The 17,252-nt window shown below is 34.0% G+C and overlaps 5 non-coding genes across 5 annotated transcripts; all 5 read left to right on the plus strand.

Annotated features, from left to right (window-relative positions):
- Positions 1 to 282: 282 nt before the first annotated feature.
- On the plus strand, positions 283 to 2,278 carry LOC119562131. The gene has a single exon (XR_005221702.1). It is a non-coding gene; the product is annotated as a small subunit ribosomal RNA (ribosomal RNA).
- Positions 2,279 to 2,937: 659 nt separating this feature from the next.
- On the plus strand, positions 2,938 to 3,116 carry LOC119562136. Its single transcript, XR_005221705.1, has one exon. It is a non-coding gene; the product is annotated as a 5.8S ribosomal RNA (ribosomal RNA).
- Positions 3,117 to 3,517: 401 nt separating this feature from the next.
- On the plus strand, positions 3,518 to 7,488 carry LOC119562133. The gene has a single exon (XR_005221704.1). It is a non-coding gene; the product is annotated as a large subunit ribosomal RNA (ribosomal RNA).
- Positions 7,489 to 14,065: 6,577 nt separating this feature from the next.
- On the plus strand, positions 14,066 to 16,060 carry LOC119562129. Its single transcript, XR_005221700.1, has one exon. It is a non-coding gene; the product is annotated as a small subunit ribosomal RNA (ribosomal RNA).
- A 659-nt stretch (positions 16,061 to 16,719) lies between these two features.
- LOC119562137 lies at positions 16,720 to 16,898 on the plus strand. Its single transcript, XR_005221706.1, has one exon. It is a non-coding gene; the product is annotated as a 5.8S ribosomal RNA (ribosomal RNA).
- Positions 16,899 to 17,252: the final 354 nt, after the last annotated feature.

Consider the following 17,252-nt stretch of genomic DNA (forward strand, 5'->3'; position numbering starts at 1 on the left):
TGTGGATACAATAATGACGTATGTCGAACAAAAAAGATATTTTAGAATGAAATATGCAAATATAAAGAAAATTATTACGTATTACGAAAAAAAATATTGTGTTTTTAACATCAATAATTAAAAAACTTGTTATTATTAGTGGCGGAACAAGTATATATTGTGAAAACAACAAACGTATACGAATGCTATATAAAAATGGCCGTATTCGATAGAAAACAATCTATAAAATTTATATTGCTAATTTCTATTCAAAAATATGAATGAAATATGAATAAAAACATTATTCTGGTTGATCCTGCCAGTAGTTATATGCTTGTCTCAAAGATTAAGCCATGCATGTCTAAGTACACACGAATTAAAAGTGAAACCGCAAAAGGCTCATTATATCAGTTATGGTTCCTTAGATCGTTAACAGTTACTTGGATAACTGTGGTAATTCTAGAGCTAATACATGCAATTAAAACATGAACCTTATGGGACATGTGCTTTTATTAGGCTAAAACCAAGCGATCGCAAGATCGTTATATTGGTTGAACTCTAGATAACATGCAGATCGTATGGTCTTGTACCGACGACAGATCTTTCAAATGTCTGCCCTATCAACTTTTGATGGTAGTATCTAGGACTACCATGGTTGCAACGGGTAACGGGGAATCAGGGTTCGATTCCGGAGAGGGAGCCTGAGAAACGGCTACCACATCTAAGGAAGGCAGCAGGCGCGTAAATTACCCACTCCCAGCTCGGGGAGGTAGTGACGAAAAATAACAATACAGGACTCATATCCGAGGCCCTGTAATTGGAATGAGTACACTTTAAATCCTTTAACAAGGACCAATTGGAGGGCAAGTCTGGTGCCAGCAGCCGCGGTAATTCCAGCTCCAATAGCGTATATTAAAGTTGTTGCGGTTAAAACGTTCGTAGTTGAACTTGTGCTTCATACGGGTAGTACAACTTACAATTGTGGTTAGTACTATACCTTTATGTATGTAAGCGTATTACCGGTGGAGTTCTTACATGTGCTTAGATACTTGTATTTTTTCATATGTTCCTCCTATTTAAAAACCTGCATTAGTGCTCTTAAACGAGTGTTATTGTGGGCCGGTACAATTACTTTGAACAAATTAGAGTGCTTAAAGCAGGCTTCAAATGCCTGAATATTCTGTGCATGGGATAATGAAATAAGACCTCTGTTCTGCTTTCATTGGTTTTCAGATCAAGAGGTAATGATTAATAGAAGCAGTTTGGGGGCATTAGTATTACGACGCGAGAGGTGAAATTCTTGGACCGTCGTAAGACTAACTTAAGCGAAAGCATTTGCCAAAGATGTTTTCATTAATCAAGAACGAAAGTTAGAGGTTCGAAGGCGATCAGATACCGCCCTAGTTCTAACCATAAACGATGCCAGCTAGCAATTGGGTGTAGCTACTTTTATGGCTCTCTCAGTCGCTTCCCGGGAAACCAAAGCTTTTGGGCTCCGGGGGAAGTATGGTTGCAAAGCTGAAACTTAAAGGAATTGACGGAAGGGCACCACCAGGAGTGGAAGCCTGCGGCTTAATTTGACTCAACACGGGAAAACTTACCAGGTCCGAACATAAGTGTGTAAGACAGATTGATAGCTCTTTCTCGAATCTATGGGTGGTGGTGCATGGCCGTTCTTAGTTCGTGGAGTGATTTGTCTGGTTAATTCCGATAACGAACGAGACTCAAATATATTAAATAGATATCTTCAGGATTATGGTGTTGAAGCTTATATAGCCTTCATTCATGGTGGCAGTAAAATGTTTATTGTGTTTGAATGTGTTTATATAAGTGGAGCCGTACCTGTTGGTTTGTCCCATTATAAGGACACTAGCTTCTTAAATGGACAAATTGCGTCTAGCAATAATGAGATTGAGCAATAACAGGTCTGTGATGCCCTTAGATGTCCTGGGCTGCACGCGCGCTACAATGAAAGTATCAACGTGTATTTCCTAGACCGAGAGGTCCGGGTAAACCGCTGAACCACTTTCATGCTTGGGATTGTGAACTGAAACTGTTCACATGAACTTGGAATTCCCAGTAAGTGTGAGTCATTAACTCGCATTGATTACGTCCCTGCCCTTTGTACACACCGCCCGTCGCTACTACCGATTGAATTATTTAGTGAGGTCTCCGGACGTGATCACTGTGACGCCTTGTGTGTTACGGTTGTTTCGCAAAAGTTGACCGAACTTGATTATTTAGAGGAAGTAAAAGTCGTAACAAGGTTTCCGTAGGTGAACCTGCGGAAGGATCATTATTGTTTAATATCCTTACCGTTAATAAAAAAATTTGTTTTTATTATAATAATATAATATATTATAGTAATACAAATAAAATATAAATTGCCAAAAATATGATCTTTTATAGATCAAATATAAAATTTCGAACAAGCAAATCGAAATAATAATTGTAATAATAAATATATTATTGCATTAAATAAGAGATAAATAAATAAGCAAAAGCAAACAAATAACAAATTCGAACAAGCAAATCGAAATTATTAAATTTATTTAATATTATTATTATATTGTATATTAAATGCAATTAATTAATAAAACACTGTGTGTATATGGACCATAATATACACGCGTTGCGATATGTATTGTTCATCTCAGTTATGCGCATACATTGGATAATGCAACAACCTAAAATGTACAATGTTGTACCTGATTATTACAGGTTAATGTTTTATATAAATTTCAATATATATCGCTAAAAAAAAGTATTAATACCGTAAATGCCATTTAAAAAATACTTGATATATTATTGGTTATATGAAACTAAGACATTTCGCAGCATTCGTTTTAGGTATAAAAATCAATTTATTGAAGGAATTGATATATGCCAGTAAAATGGTGTATTTTTAATTTCTTTCAATAAAAACATATATGACAAAATTACCAAACCAATATATAAAACTCTAAGCGGTGGATCACTCGGCTCATGGGTCGATGAAGAACGCAGCAAACTGTGCGTCATCGTGTGAACTGCAGGACACATGAACATCGACATTTTGAACGCATATCGCAGTCCATGCTGTTATGTACTTTAATTAATTTTATAGTGCTGCTTGGACTACATATGGTTGAGGGTTGTAAGACTATGCTAATTAAGTTGTTTATATAAATTTTATAATGAAATTTTATAAGCATATGGTATATTATTGGATAATAATAATTTAATTATTATATTATTCATAATATTAACAAATATATGAAAAACATTATCTCACATTAGTAAATAATTTGAATGTGAAAAACGAAGAGAAATATTTTCTTTTTCAATCAAATAATACTGAGAAATGTCTAGCATAAAAAATTTATCTAGAATTGTCTCTTATTAAAGATTAGTAAATAGAAAGCCGTTGACAATATTATTATTCTTCGTTGATTCGTTAGACCAAACAAATGCCATACAAATATATAAAATATATAACGAATTTAATAAAATGTTTTATCATTATATATAAAGAATTAATTGCAAAAAAAGTTATACACAACCTCAACTCATATGGGACTACCCCCTGAATTTAAGCATATTAATTAGGGGAGGAAAAGAAACTAACCAGGATTTTCTTAGTAGCGGCGAGCGAAAAGAAATCAGTTCAGCACTAAGTCACTTTGTCTATATGGCAAATGTGAGATGCAGTGTATGGAGCGTCAATATTCTAGTATGAGAAATTAACGATTTAAGTCCTTCTTAAATGAGGCCATTTACCCATAGAGGGTGCCAGGCCCGTATAACGTTAATGATTACTAGATGATGTTTCCAAAGAGTCGTGTTGCTTGATAGTGCAGCACTAAGTGGGTGGTAAACTCCATCTAAAACTAAATATAACCATGAGACCGATAGTAAACAAGTACCGTGAGGGAAAGTTGAAAAGAACTCTGAATAGAGAGTTAAACAGTACGTGAAACTGCTTAGAGGTTAAGCCCGATGAACCTGAATATCCGTTATGGAAAATTCATCATTAAAATTGTAATATTTAAACAATATTATGATAATAGTGTGCATTTTTTCCATATAAGGACATTGTAATCTATTAGCATACAAAATTTATCATAAAATATAACTTATAGTTTATTCAAATTAATTTGCTTGCATTTTAACACAGAATAAATGTTATTAATTTGATAAAGTGCTGATAGATTTATATGAATACAGTGCGTTAATTTTTCGGAATTATATAATGGCATAATTATCATTGATTTTTGTGTTTATTATATGCACTTGTATGATTAACAATGCGAAAGATTCAGGATACCTTCGGGACCCGTCTTGAAACACGGACCAAGGAGTCTAACATATGTGCAAGTTATTGGGATATAAACCTAATAGCGTAATTAACTTGACTAATAATGGGATTAGTTTTTTAACTATTTATAGCTAATTAACACAATCCCGGGGCGTTCTATATAGTTATGTATAATGATATTTATATTATTTATGCCTCTAACTGGAACGTACCTTGAGCATATATGCTGTGACCCGAAAGATGGTGAACTATACTTGATCAGGTTGAAGTCAGGGGAAACCCTGATGGAAGACCGAAACAGTTCTGACGTGCAAATCGATTGTCAGAATTGAGTATAGGGGCGAAAGACCAATCGAACCATCTAGTAGCTGGTTCCTTCCGAAGTTTCCCTCAGGATAGCTGGTGCATTTTAATGTTATATAAAATAATCTTATCTGGTAAAGCGAATGATTAGAGGCCTTAGGGTCGAAACGATCTTAACCTATTCTCAAACTTTAAATGGGTAAGAACCTTAACTTTCTTGATATGAAGTTCAAGGTTATGATATAATGTGCCCAGTGGGCCACTTTTGGTAAGCAGAACTGGCGCTGTGGGATGAACCAAACGTAATGTTACGGTGCCCAAATTAACAACTCATGCAGATACCATGAAAGGCGTTGGTTGCTTAAAACAGCAGGACGGTGATCATGGAAGTCGAAATCCGCTAAGGAGTGTGTAACAACTCACCTGCCGAAGCAACTAGCCCTTAAAATGGATGGCGCTTAAGTTGTATACCTATACATTACCGCTAAAGTAGATGATTTATATTACTTGTGATATAAATTTTGAAACTTTAGTGAGTAGGAAGGTACAATGGTATGCGTAGAAGTGTTTGGCGTAAGCCTGCATGGAGCTGCCATTGGTACAGATCTTGGTGGTAGTAGCAAATAATCGAATGAGACCTTGGAGGACTGAAGTGGAGAAGGGTTTCGTGTGAACAGTGGTTGATCACGAGTTAGTCGGTCCTAAGTTCAAGGCGAAAGCCGAAAATTTTCAAGTAAAACACAAATGCCATACAAATATAATTATATTATATAAATCAAGCTAATTAATATACTTGAATAATTTTGAACGAAAGGGAATACGGTTCCAATTCCGTAACCTGTTGAGTATCCGTTTGTTATTAAATATGGGCCTCGTGCTCATCCTGGCAACAGGAACGACCATAAAGAAGCCGTCGAGAGATATCGGAAGAGTTTTCTTTTCTGTTTTATAGCCGTACTACCATGGAAGTCTTTCGCAGAGAGATATGGTAGATGGGCTAGAAGAGCATGACATATACTGTTGTGTCGATATTTTCTCCTCGGACCTTGAAAATTTATGGTGGGGACACGCAAACTTCTCAACAGGCCGTACCAATATCCGCAGCTGGTCTCCAAGGTGAAGAGTCTCTAGTCGATAGAATAATGTAGGTAAGGGAAGTCGGCAAATTAGATCCGTAACTTCGGGATAAGGATTGGCTCTGAAGATTGAGATAGTCGGGCTTGATTGGGAAACAATAACATGGTTTATGTGCTCGTTCTGGGTAAATAGAGTGTCTGGCATTTATGTTGGTCACTTGTTCCCCGGATAGTTTAGTTACGTAGCCAATTGTGGAACTTTCTTGCTAAAATTTTTAAGAATACTAATTGGGTTAAACCAATTAGTTCTTATTAATTATAACGATTATCAATTAACAATCAATTCAGAACTGGCACGGACTTGGGGAATCCGACTGTCTAATTAAAACAAAGCATTGTGATGGCCCTAGCGGGTGTTGACACAATGTGATTTCTGCCCAGTGCTCTGAATGTCAAAGTGAAGAAATTCAAGTAAGCGCGGGTCAACGGCGGGAGTAACTATGACTCTCTTAAGGTAGCCAAATGCCTCGTCATCTAATTAGTGACGCGCATGAATGGATTAACGAGATTCCTACTGTCCCTATCTACTATCTAGCGAAACCACAGCCAAGGGAACGGGCTTGGAATAATTAGCGGGGAAAGAAGACCCTTTTGAGCTTGACTCTAATCTGGCAGTGTAAGGAGACATAAGAGGTGTAGAATAAGTGGGAGATATTAGACTTCGGTTTGGTATCGCCAATGAAATACCACTACTCTTATTGTTTCCTTACTTACTTGATTAAATGGAACGTGTATCATTTCCTAGCCATTATACGGATATATTTATTATATCTTATGGTATTGGGTTTTGATGCAAGCTTCTTGATCAAAGTATCACGAGTTTGTTATATAATCGCAAACAAATTCTTTAATAAAACGGTGCATTTATGTATTTTTGATTTGAAAATTTGGTATAACTCCAATTACTCAGGTATGATCCAATTCAAGGACATTGCCAGGTAGGGAGTTTGACTGGGGCGGTACATCTCTCAAATAATAACGGAGGTGTCCCAAGGCCAGCTCAGTGCGGACAGAAACCACACATAGAGCAAAAGGGCAAATGCTGACTTGATCTCGGTGTTCAGTACACACAGGGACAGCAAAAGCTCGGCCTATCGATCCTTTTGGTTTAAAGAGTTTTTAACAAGAGGTGTCAGAAAAGTTACCATAGGGATAACTGGCTTGTGGCGGCCAAGCGTTCATAGCGACGTCGCTTTTTGATCCTTCGATGTCGGCTCTTCCTATCATTGTGAAGCAAAATTCACCAAGCGTTGGATTGTTCACCCATGCAAGGGAACGTGAGCTGGGTTTAGACCGTCGTGAGACAGGTTAGTTTTACCCTACTAATGACAAAACGTTGTTGCGACAGCATTCCTGCGTAGTACGAGAGGAACCGCAGGTACGGACCAATGGCACAATACTTGTTCGAGCGAACAGTGGTATGACGCTACGTCCGTTGGATTATGCCTGAACGCCTCTAAGGTCGTATCCGTGCTGGACTGCAATGATAAATAAGGGGCAATTTGCATTGTATGGCTTCTAAACCATTTAAAGTTTATAATTTACTTTATAAACGACAATGGATGTGATGCCAATGTAATTTGTAACATAGTAAATTGGGAGGATCTTTGATCACCTGATGCCGCGCTAGTTACATATAAAAGCATTATTTAATACAATGACAAAGCCTAGAATCAATTGTAAACGACTTTTGTAACAGGCAAGGTGTTGTAAGTGGTTGAGCAGCTGCCATACTGCGATCCACTGAAGCTTATCCTTTGCTTGATGATTCGATAATAAAGATGTTGCAAGCGGGCATAATCATTATGCTTGCTTGCAGCATCGCACGCCACTTTGTTTGTGGTGTGTAAGGTAGGGAAGAAGAAATATAAAAGACCTAAATTGGAAACATCAATATATAAGTAAATATTGAACAAACAAAATGTATCGTCATCTTATTAGTGACGCGATGATAAAGTGGCAAACATATTCCATGTATAAATATTCCTATGGTATTAAAATTCAAGTAAAGAGGACATATATAAAAGTTTGTATATATGGTTCATTCAATGGTAGCAGCGGTTGGTTGGTTGGTGTCTGCTCCTCTTATTGTTCAAAACTTATGTTATGGTAGCAAGTCTATATCGTCATATTATTAGTGACGCGAAAAAGTAGTGGCAAAACATATTCCATGTATAAATAAATATTCCTATGGTATTGAAATTCAAGTAAAGAGGCCATTCAAGTAAAGAGGACTTATATAAATATAAGTATATATAATGGTAGCAGCGCGGTTGGTTGGTTGGTGTGTCTGCTCCTCTTATTGTTCAAAACTTATGTTATGGTAGCAAGACTGTATCGTCATATTATTAGTGACGCGAAAAAGTAGTGGCAAAACATATTCCATGTATAAATATTCCTATGGTATTGAAATTCAACTAAAGAGGACATATAAAATTACTATCAATGGTAGCAGTGGTTGGTTGGTTGGTGGTTGGTTGGCGGCTGCTCCTATTATTGTTCAAGACTTATGTTATGGTAGCAAGTCTGTATCGTCATATTAATTATTAGTGACGCGAAAAAGTAGTGGAAATCATATTCCATGTATAAATAGATTCCTATGGTAATGAAATTTTCAAGTAAAGAGAGGACCATTCAAGTAAGAGGACATATAAAAAGTAAGTATATGTTCCTCCAATGGTAGCAGTGGTTGGTTGGTTGGCGGCTGATCCTCTTATTGTTCAAAACTTATTTTATCAATATGAGTTTGGCAATACAATAAAGAAGACCAATCTAATCCATATAAAACTAAATGTATTATATGGATATGCTTAGGAAACCCATATATTCATAAAAAAAAATTATGTATAGAAAATTATACATATATCTTTTATATAAATGAATCGTATGGATATCGCCTTATGGTAGGTATAATAACTTTTTAAGGCATAATAATGTATAATATAGAAAATATACATTGAAATATAAATGCATTTTTATAGATATGGCGGCATATAAGTGCCATATACACAAGAATAAATAATAGAATTTACCAATATATAATTAAATGAGATATATAAACCTAGTGAGGGGCTGCACTAGTATATGAATCGTATGGATATGGCTTATAGGTATAATACCTATAAGGCATAATAATGTATAATATAATAAATATAAATTAAGATATGAATGAATTATATAAATATGGCATAGAAATGCCATATACATAAGAATAAATGGTAGAATTTACCCATATATCACTGAAACACGATATATAAACCTAATGATAGCTGGCACTAGTACTGTAAACATGCACGCAATAGTGCGTGGGGTAAAAAACTACTATAGGGAGGTGGTCGTTGGCGGGCCCTCCTCGTATTGGTCAAAACTTATGTTATGCATATGAATTTGTCAATACTATATAGAACGCCAAGCATATCCATATAAACTATGGATATGCATAGAAATCCATACAAAAGTAAAAAAAAATTATGTATAGAAAAATATACATATATTTATATAAGTGAATCGTATGGATATGGCTTATAGGTATAATACCTATAAGGCATAATAATGTATAACAAGTAAATATACATTGAAATGTGAATGCATTGTATGGATATGGCATATAAATGCCATATATATAGAAATAAATTGTATATCAATGATATAACAATTATAAACCTAGTGAGGGGCGGCACTAGTGAATGAATCGTATGGATATGGCTTATAGGTATAATACCTATAAGGCATAATAATGTATAATATAATAAATATACATTAAGATATGAATGGATTGTATAAATATGGCATAGAAATGCCATATACATAAGAATAAATGGTAGAATTTACCCATATATCACTGAAACACGATATATAAACCTAGTGATAGCTGGCACTAGTACTGTAAACAGGCACGCAATAGTGCGTGGGGTAAAAAACTACTATAGGGAGGTGGTCGTTGGCGGGCCCCTCCTCGTATTGGTCAAAACTTATGTTATGCATATGAATTTGTCAATACTATATAGAACGCCAAGCATATCCATATAAACTATGGATATGCATAGAAATCCATACAAAAGTAAAAAAAAATTATGTATAGAAAAATATACATATATTTATATAAGTGAATCGTATGGATATGGCTTATAGGTATAATACCTATAAGGCATAATAATGTATAACAAGTAAATATACATTGAAATGTGAATGCATTGTATGGATATGGCATATAAATGCCATATATATAGAAATAAATTGTATATCAATGATATAACAATTATAAACCTAGTGAGGGGCGGCACTAGTGAATGAATCGTATGGATATGGCTTATAGGTATAATACCTATAAGGCATAATAATGTATAATATAATAAATATACATTAAGATATGAATGGATTGTATAAATATGGCATAGAAATGCCATATACATAAGAATAAATGGTAGAATTTACCCATATATCACTGAAACACGATATATAAACCTAGTGATAGCTGGCACTAGTACTGTAAACAGGCACGCAATAGTGCGTGGGGTAAAAAACTACTATAGGGAGGTGGTCGTTGGCGGGCCCCTCCTCGTATTGGTCAAAACTTATGTTATGCATATGAATTTGTCAATACTATATAGAACGCCAAGCATATCCATATAAACTATGGATATGCATAGAAAACCATACAAAAGTAAAAAAAAATTATGTATAGAAAAATATACATATATTTATATAAGTGAATCGTATGGATATGGCTTATAGGTATAATACCTATAAGGCATAATAATGTATAACAAGTAAATATACATTGAAATGTGAATGCATTGTATGGATATGGCATATAAATGCCATATATATAGAAATAAATTGTATATCAATGATATAACAATTATAAACCTAGTGAGGGGCGGCACTAGTGAATGAATCGTATGGATATGGCTTATAGGTATAATACCTATAAGGCATAATAATGTATAATATAATAAATATACATTAAGATATGAATGGATTGTATAAATATGGCATAGAAATGCCATATACATAAGAATAAATGGTAGAATTTACCCATATATCACTGAAACACGATATATAAACCTAGTGATAGCTGGCACTAGTACTGTAAACAGGCACGCAATAGTGCGTGGGGTAAAAAACTACTATAGGGAGGTGGTCGTTGGCGGGCCCCTCCTCGTATTGGTCAAAACTTATGTTATGCATATGAATTTGTCAATACTATATAGAACGCCAAGCATATCCATATAAACTATGGATATGCATAGAAAACCATACAAAAGTAAAAAAAAATTATGTATAGAAAAATATACATATATTTATATAAGTGAATCGTATGGATATGGCTTATAGGTATAATACCTATAAGGCATAATAATGTATAACAAGTAAATATACATTGAAATGTGAATGCATTGTATGGATATGGCATATAAATGCCATATATATAGAAATAAATTGTATATCAATGATATAACAATTATAAACCTAGTGAGGGGCGGCACTAGTGAATGAATCGTATGGATATGGCTTATAGGTATAATACCTATAAGGCATAATAATGTATAATATAATAAATATACATTAAGATATGAATGGATTGTATAAATATGGCATAGAAATGCCATATACATAAGAATAAATGGTAGAATTTACCCATATATCACTGAAACACGATATATAAACCTAGTGATAGCTGGCACTAGTACTGTAAACAGGCACGCAATAGTGCGTGGGGTAAAAAACTACTATAGGGAGGTGGTCGTTGGCGGGCCCCTCCTCGTATTGGTCAAAACTTATGTTATGCATATGAATTTGTCAATACTATATAGAACGCCAAGCATATCCATATAAACTATGGATATGCATAGAAATCCATACAAAAGTAAAAAAAAATTATGTATAGAAAAATATACATATATTTATATAAGTGAATCGTATGGATATGGCTTATAGGTATAATACCTATAAGGCATAATAATGTATAACAAGTAAATATACATTGAAATGTGAATGCATTGTATGGATATGGCATATAAATGCCATATATATAGAAATAAATTGTATATCAATGATATAACAATTATAAACCTAGTGAGGGGCGGCACTAGTGAATGAATCGTATGGATATGGCTTATAGGTATAATACCTATAAGGCATAATAATGTATAATATAATAAATATACATTAAGATATGAATGGATTGTATAAATATGGCATAGAAATGCCATATACATAAGAATAAATGGTAGAATTTACCCATATATCACTGAAACACGATATATAAACCTAGTGATAGCTGGCACTAGTACTGTAAACAGGCACGCAATAGTGCGTGGGGTAAAAAACTACTATAGGGAGGTGGTCGTTGGCGGGCCCCTCCTCGTATTGGTCAAAACTTATGTTATGCATATGAATTTGTCAATACTATATAGAACGCCAAGCATATCCATATAAACTATGGATATGCATAGAAATCCATACAAAAGTAAAAAAAAATTATGTATAGAAAAATATACATATATTTATATAAGTGAATCGTATGGATATGGCTTATAGGTATAATACCTATAAGGCATAATAATGTATAACAAGTAAATATACATTGAAATGTGAATGCATTGTATGGATATGGCATATAAATGCCATATATATAGAAATAAATTGTATATCAATGATATAACAATTATAAACCTAGTGAGGGGCGGCACTAGTGAATGAATCGTATGGATATGGCTTATAGGTATAATACCTATAAGGCATAATAATGTATAATATAATAAATATACATTAAGATATGAATGGATTGTATAAATATGGCATAGAAATGCCATATACATAAGAATAAATGGTAGAATTTACCCATATATCACTGAAACATGATATATAAACCTAGTGATAGCTGGCACTAGTACTGTAAACAGGCACGCAGTAGTGCGTGGGGTAAAAAACTACTATAGGGAGGTGGTCGTTGGCGGGCCCCTCCTCGTATTGGTCAAAACTTATGTTATGCGTAAACATATGATTTTGTCAATACTATAAAGAAAACTTGTTTTGTACATACAAAACTAAATGAATTATATGGATATTGAAAAATAAATGGCATTATATCCATATAATGAAAATATACTTGTATTCTCTTATTATAAGAGAGAATACCGTATAGTTGGTTGGCAAAGACAATTGAAAATACCCGAATTGCAGATGATGGGTTCAAAAACTACTATAGGGTGGTGTAGCAAATAATATGAAGATGATATATCCATATAATGGATATACACTAGTATTCTCTTATTATAATAGAGAATACCATATAAATGGTTGGCAAAGACAATTGAAAATACCCGAATTGAAGTTGACGGGTTCAAAAACTATTATAGGGTGATGTAGCAAATAAAATAATGAAGATATATCCATATAATGGAATTATATGTGTATTCTCTTATTATATGAGAGAGTACCAAACGGTTGATTGGCAAAGACAATTGAAAATACCCGAATTAAAGATATTGGGTCCAAAAACTACTATAGGATGGTCAATGGGCCGGCCATCTACTATTGACGTGACAAAATACTGTCTGTCGGTAGAGAAGATATTAATCCGTCAAATTTGTTTCTTTATTCATTTATGAATATGAGACTTGGCTCCACGGTTAATATTTTAAGCCCAAAGATAATAATGTTGAAACAAAGGCCAAGGTTTCTATTATACATAGAATAACAAATTGTTTCCGAACTTTATCGTTAATCCAAATAAATAATTACAATTGAGGCAGGCTAATAATGATATATATTTTGTATTGATAATCTTGATATATATGTATATTGGTCTGCCATTATCACATACTGAGTTATGTGATAATTCCCTGCGGGGATAAATTAAAAGAGGTGTCCCTATATTAAAAGAAAATAATATATATATATATTATTTTTTCTAACGTACATATCATATATGCGCTCGGTTTTATATTATATATTACCAAAGAGTCTTATATGAATATATACAGATAAATTTTAAATTTATCATCAAAATACAAATGATTTAATTCAATATTTTATATTGGTTAAACAAAAATTGTACATGTGTGGATACAATAATGACGTATGTCGAACAAAAAAGATATTTTAGAATGAAATATGCAAATATAAAGAAAATTATTACGTATTACGAAAAAAAATATTGTGTTTTTAACATCAATAATTAAAAAACTTGTTATTATTAGTGGCGGAACAAGTATATATTGTGAAAACAACAAACGTATACGAATGCTATATAAAAATGGCCGTATTCGATAGAAAACAATCTATAAAATTTATATTGCTAATTTCTATTCAAAAATATGAATGAAATATGAATAAAAACATTATTCTGGTTGATCCTGCCAGTAGTTATATGCTTGTCTCAAAGATTAAGCCATGCATGTCTAAGTACACACGAATTAAAAGTGAAACCGCAAAAGGCTCATTATATCAGTTATGGTTCCTTAGATCGTTAACAGTTACTTGGATAACTGTGGTAATTCTAGAGCTAATACATGCAATTAAAACATGAACCTTATGGGACATGTGCTTTTATTAGGCTAAAACCAAGCGATCGCAAGATCGTTATATTGGTTGAACTCTAGATAACATGCAGATCGTATGGTCTTGTACCGACGACAGATCTTTCAAATGTCTGCCCTATCAACTTTTGATGGTAGTATCTAGGACTACCATGGTTGCAACGGGTAACGGGGAATCAGGGTTCGATTCCGGAGAGGGAGCCTGAGAAACGGCTACCACATCTAAGGAAGGCAGCAGGCGCGTAAATTACCCACTCCCAGCTCGGGGAGGTAGTGACGAAAAATAACAATACAGGACTCATATCCGAGGCCCTGTAATTGGAATGAGTACACTTTAAATCCTTTAACAAGGACCAATTGGAGGGCAAGTCTGGTGCCAGCAGCCGCGGTAATTCCAGCTCCAATAGCGTATATTAAAGTTGTTGCGGTTAAAACGTTCGTAGTTGAACTTGTGCTTCATACGGGTAGTACAACTTACAATTGTGGTTAGTACTATACCTTTATGTATGTAAGCGTATTACCGGTGGAGTTCTTACATGTGCTTAGATACTTGTATTTTTTCATATGTTCCTCCTATTTAAAAACCTGCATTAGTGCTCTTAAACGAGTGTTATTGTGGGCCGGTACAATTACTTTGAACAAATTAGAGTGCTTAAAGCAGGCTTCAAATGCCTGAATATTCTGTGCATGGGATAATGAAATAAGACCTCTGTTCTGCTTTCATTGGTTTTCAGATCAAGAGGTAATGATTAATAGAAGCAGTTTGGGGGCATTAGTATTACGACGCGAGAGGTGAAATTCTTGGACCGTCGTAAGACTAACTTAAGCGAAAGCATTTGCCAAAGATGTTTTCATTAATCAAGAACGAAAGTTAGAGGTTCGAAGGCGATCAGATACCGCCCTAGTTCTAACCATAAACGATGCCAGCTAGCAATTGGGTGTAGCTACTTTTATGGCTCTCTCAGTCGCTTCCCGGGAAACCAAAGCTTTTGGGCTCCGGGGGAAGTATGGTTGCAAAGCTGAAACTTAAAGGAATTGACGGAAGGGCACCACCAGGAGTGGAGCCTGCGGCTTAATTTGACTCAACACGGGAAAACTTACCAGGTCCGAACATAAGTGTGTAAGACAGATTGATAGCTCTTTCTCGAATCTATGGGTGGTGGTGCATGGCCGTTCTTAGTTCGTGGAGTGATTTGTCTGGTTAATTCCGATAACGAACGAGACTCAAATATATTAAATAGATATCTTCAGGATTATGGTGTTGAAGCTTATATAGCCTTCATTCATGGTGGCAGTAAAATGTTTATTGTGTTTGAATGTGTTTATATAAGTGGAGCCGTACCTGTTGGTTTGTCCCATTATAAGGACACTAGCTTCTTAAATGGACAAATTGCGTCTAGCAATAATGAGATTGAGCAATAACAGGTCTGTGATGCCCTTAGATGTCCTGGGCTGCACGCGCGCTACAATGAAAGTATCAACGTGTATTTCCTAGACCGAGAGGTCCGGGTAAACCGCTGAACCACTTTCATGCTTGGGATTGTGAACTGAAACTGTTCACATGAACTTGGAATTCCCAGTAAGTGTGAGTCATTAACTCGCATTGATTACGTCCCTGCCCTTTGTACACACCGCCCGTCGCTACTACCGATTGAATTATTTAGTGAGGTCTCCGGACGTGATCACTGTGACGCCTTGTGTGTTACGGTTGTTTCGCAAAAGTTGACCGAACTTGATTATTTAGAGGAAGTAAAAGTCGTAACAAGGTTTCCGTAGGTGAACCTGCGGAAGGATCATTATTGTTTAATATCCTTACCGTTAATAAAAAAATTTGTTTTTATTATAATAATATAATATATTATAGTAATACAAATAAAATATAAATTGCCAAAAATATGATCTTTTATAGATCAAATATAAAATTTCGAACAAGCAAATCGAAATAATAATTGTAATAATAAATATATTATTGCATTAAATAAGAGATAAATAAATAAGCAAAAGCAAACAAATAACAAATTCGAACAAGCAAATCGAAATTATTAAATTTATTTAATATTATTATTATATTGTATATTAAATGCAATTAATTAATAAAACACTGTGTGTATATGGACCATAATATACACGCGTTGCGATATGTATTGTTCATCTCAGTTATGCGCATACATTGGATAATGCAACAACCTAAAATGTACAATGTTGTACCTGATTATTACAGGTTAATGTTTTATATAAATTTCAATATATATCGCTAAAAAAAAGTATTAATACCGTAAATGCCATTTAAAAAATACTTGATATATTATTGGTTATATGAAACTAAGACATTTCGCAGCATTCGTTTTAGGTATAAAAATCAATTTATTGAAGGAATTGATATATGCCAGTAAAATGGTGTATTTTTAATTTCTTTCAATAAAAACATATATGACAAAATTACCAAACCAATATATAAAACTCTAAGCGGTGGATCACTCGGCTCATGGGTCGATGAAGAACGCAGCAAACTGTGCGTCATCGTGTGAACTGCAGGACACATGAACATCGACATTTTGAACGCATATCGCAGTCCATGCTGTTATGTACTTTAATTAATTTTATAGTGCTGCTTGGACTACATATGGTTGAGGGTTGTAAGACTATGCTAATTAAGTTGTTTATATAAATTTTATAATGAAATTTTATAAGCATATGGTATATTATTGGATAATAATAATTTAATTATTATATTATTCATAATATTAACAAATATATGAAAAACATTATCTCACATTAGTAAATAATTTGAATGTGAAAAACGAAGAGAAATATTTTCTTTTTCAATCAAATAATACTGAGAAATGTCTAGCATAAAAAATTTATCTAGAATTGTCTCTTATTAAAGATTAGTAAATAGAAAGCCGTTGACAATATTATTATTCTTCGTTGATTCGTTAGACCAAACAAATGCCATACAAATATATAAAATATATAACGAATTTAATAAAA

This window comes from Drosophila subpulchrella, unplaced genomic scaffold (genome assembly GCF_014743375.2).
Source record: "Drosophila subpulchrella strain 33 F10 #4 breed RU33 unplaced genomic scaffold, RU_Dsub_v1.1 Primary Assembly Seq393, whole genome shotgun sequence".
Classification (NCBI taxonomy): domain Eukaryota; kingdom Metazoa; phylum Arthropoda; class Insecta; order Diptera; family Drosophilidae; genus Drosophila; species Drosophila subpulchrella.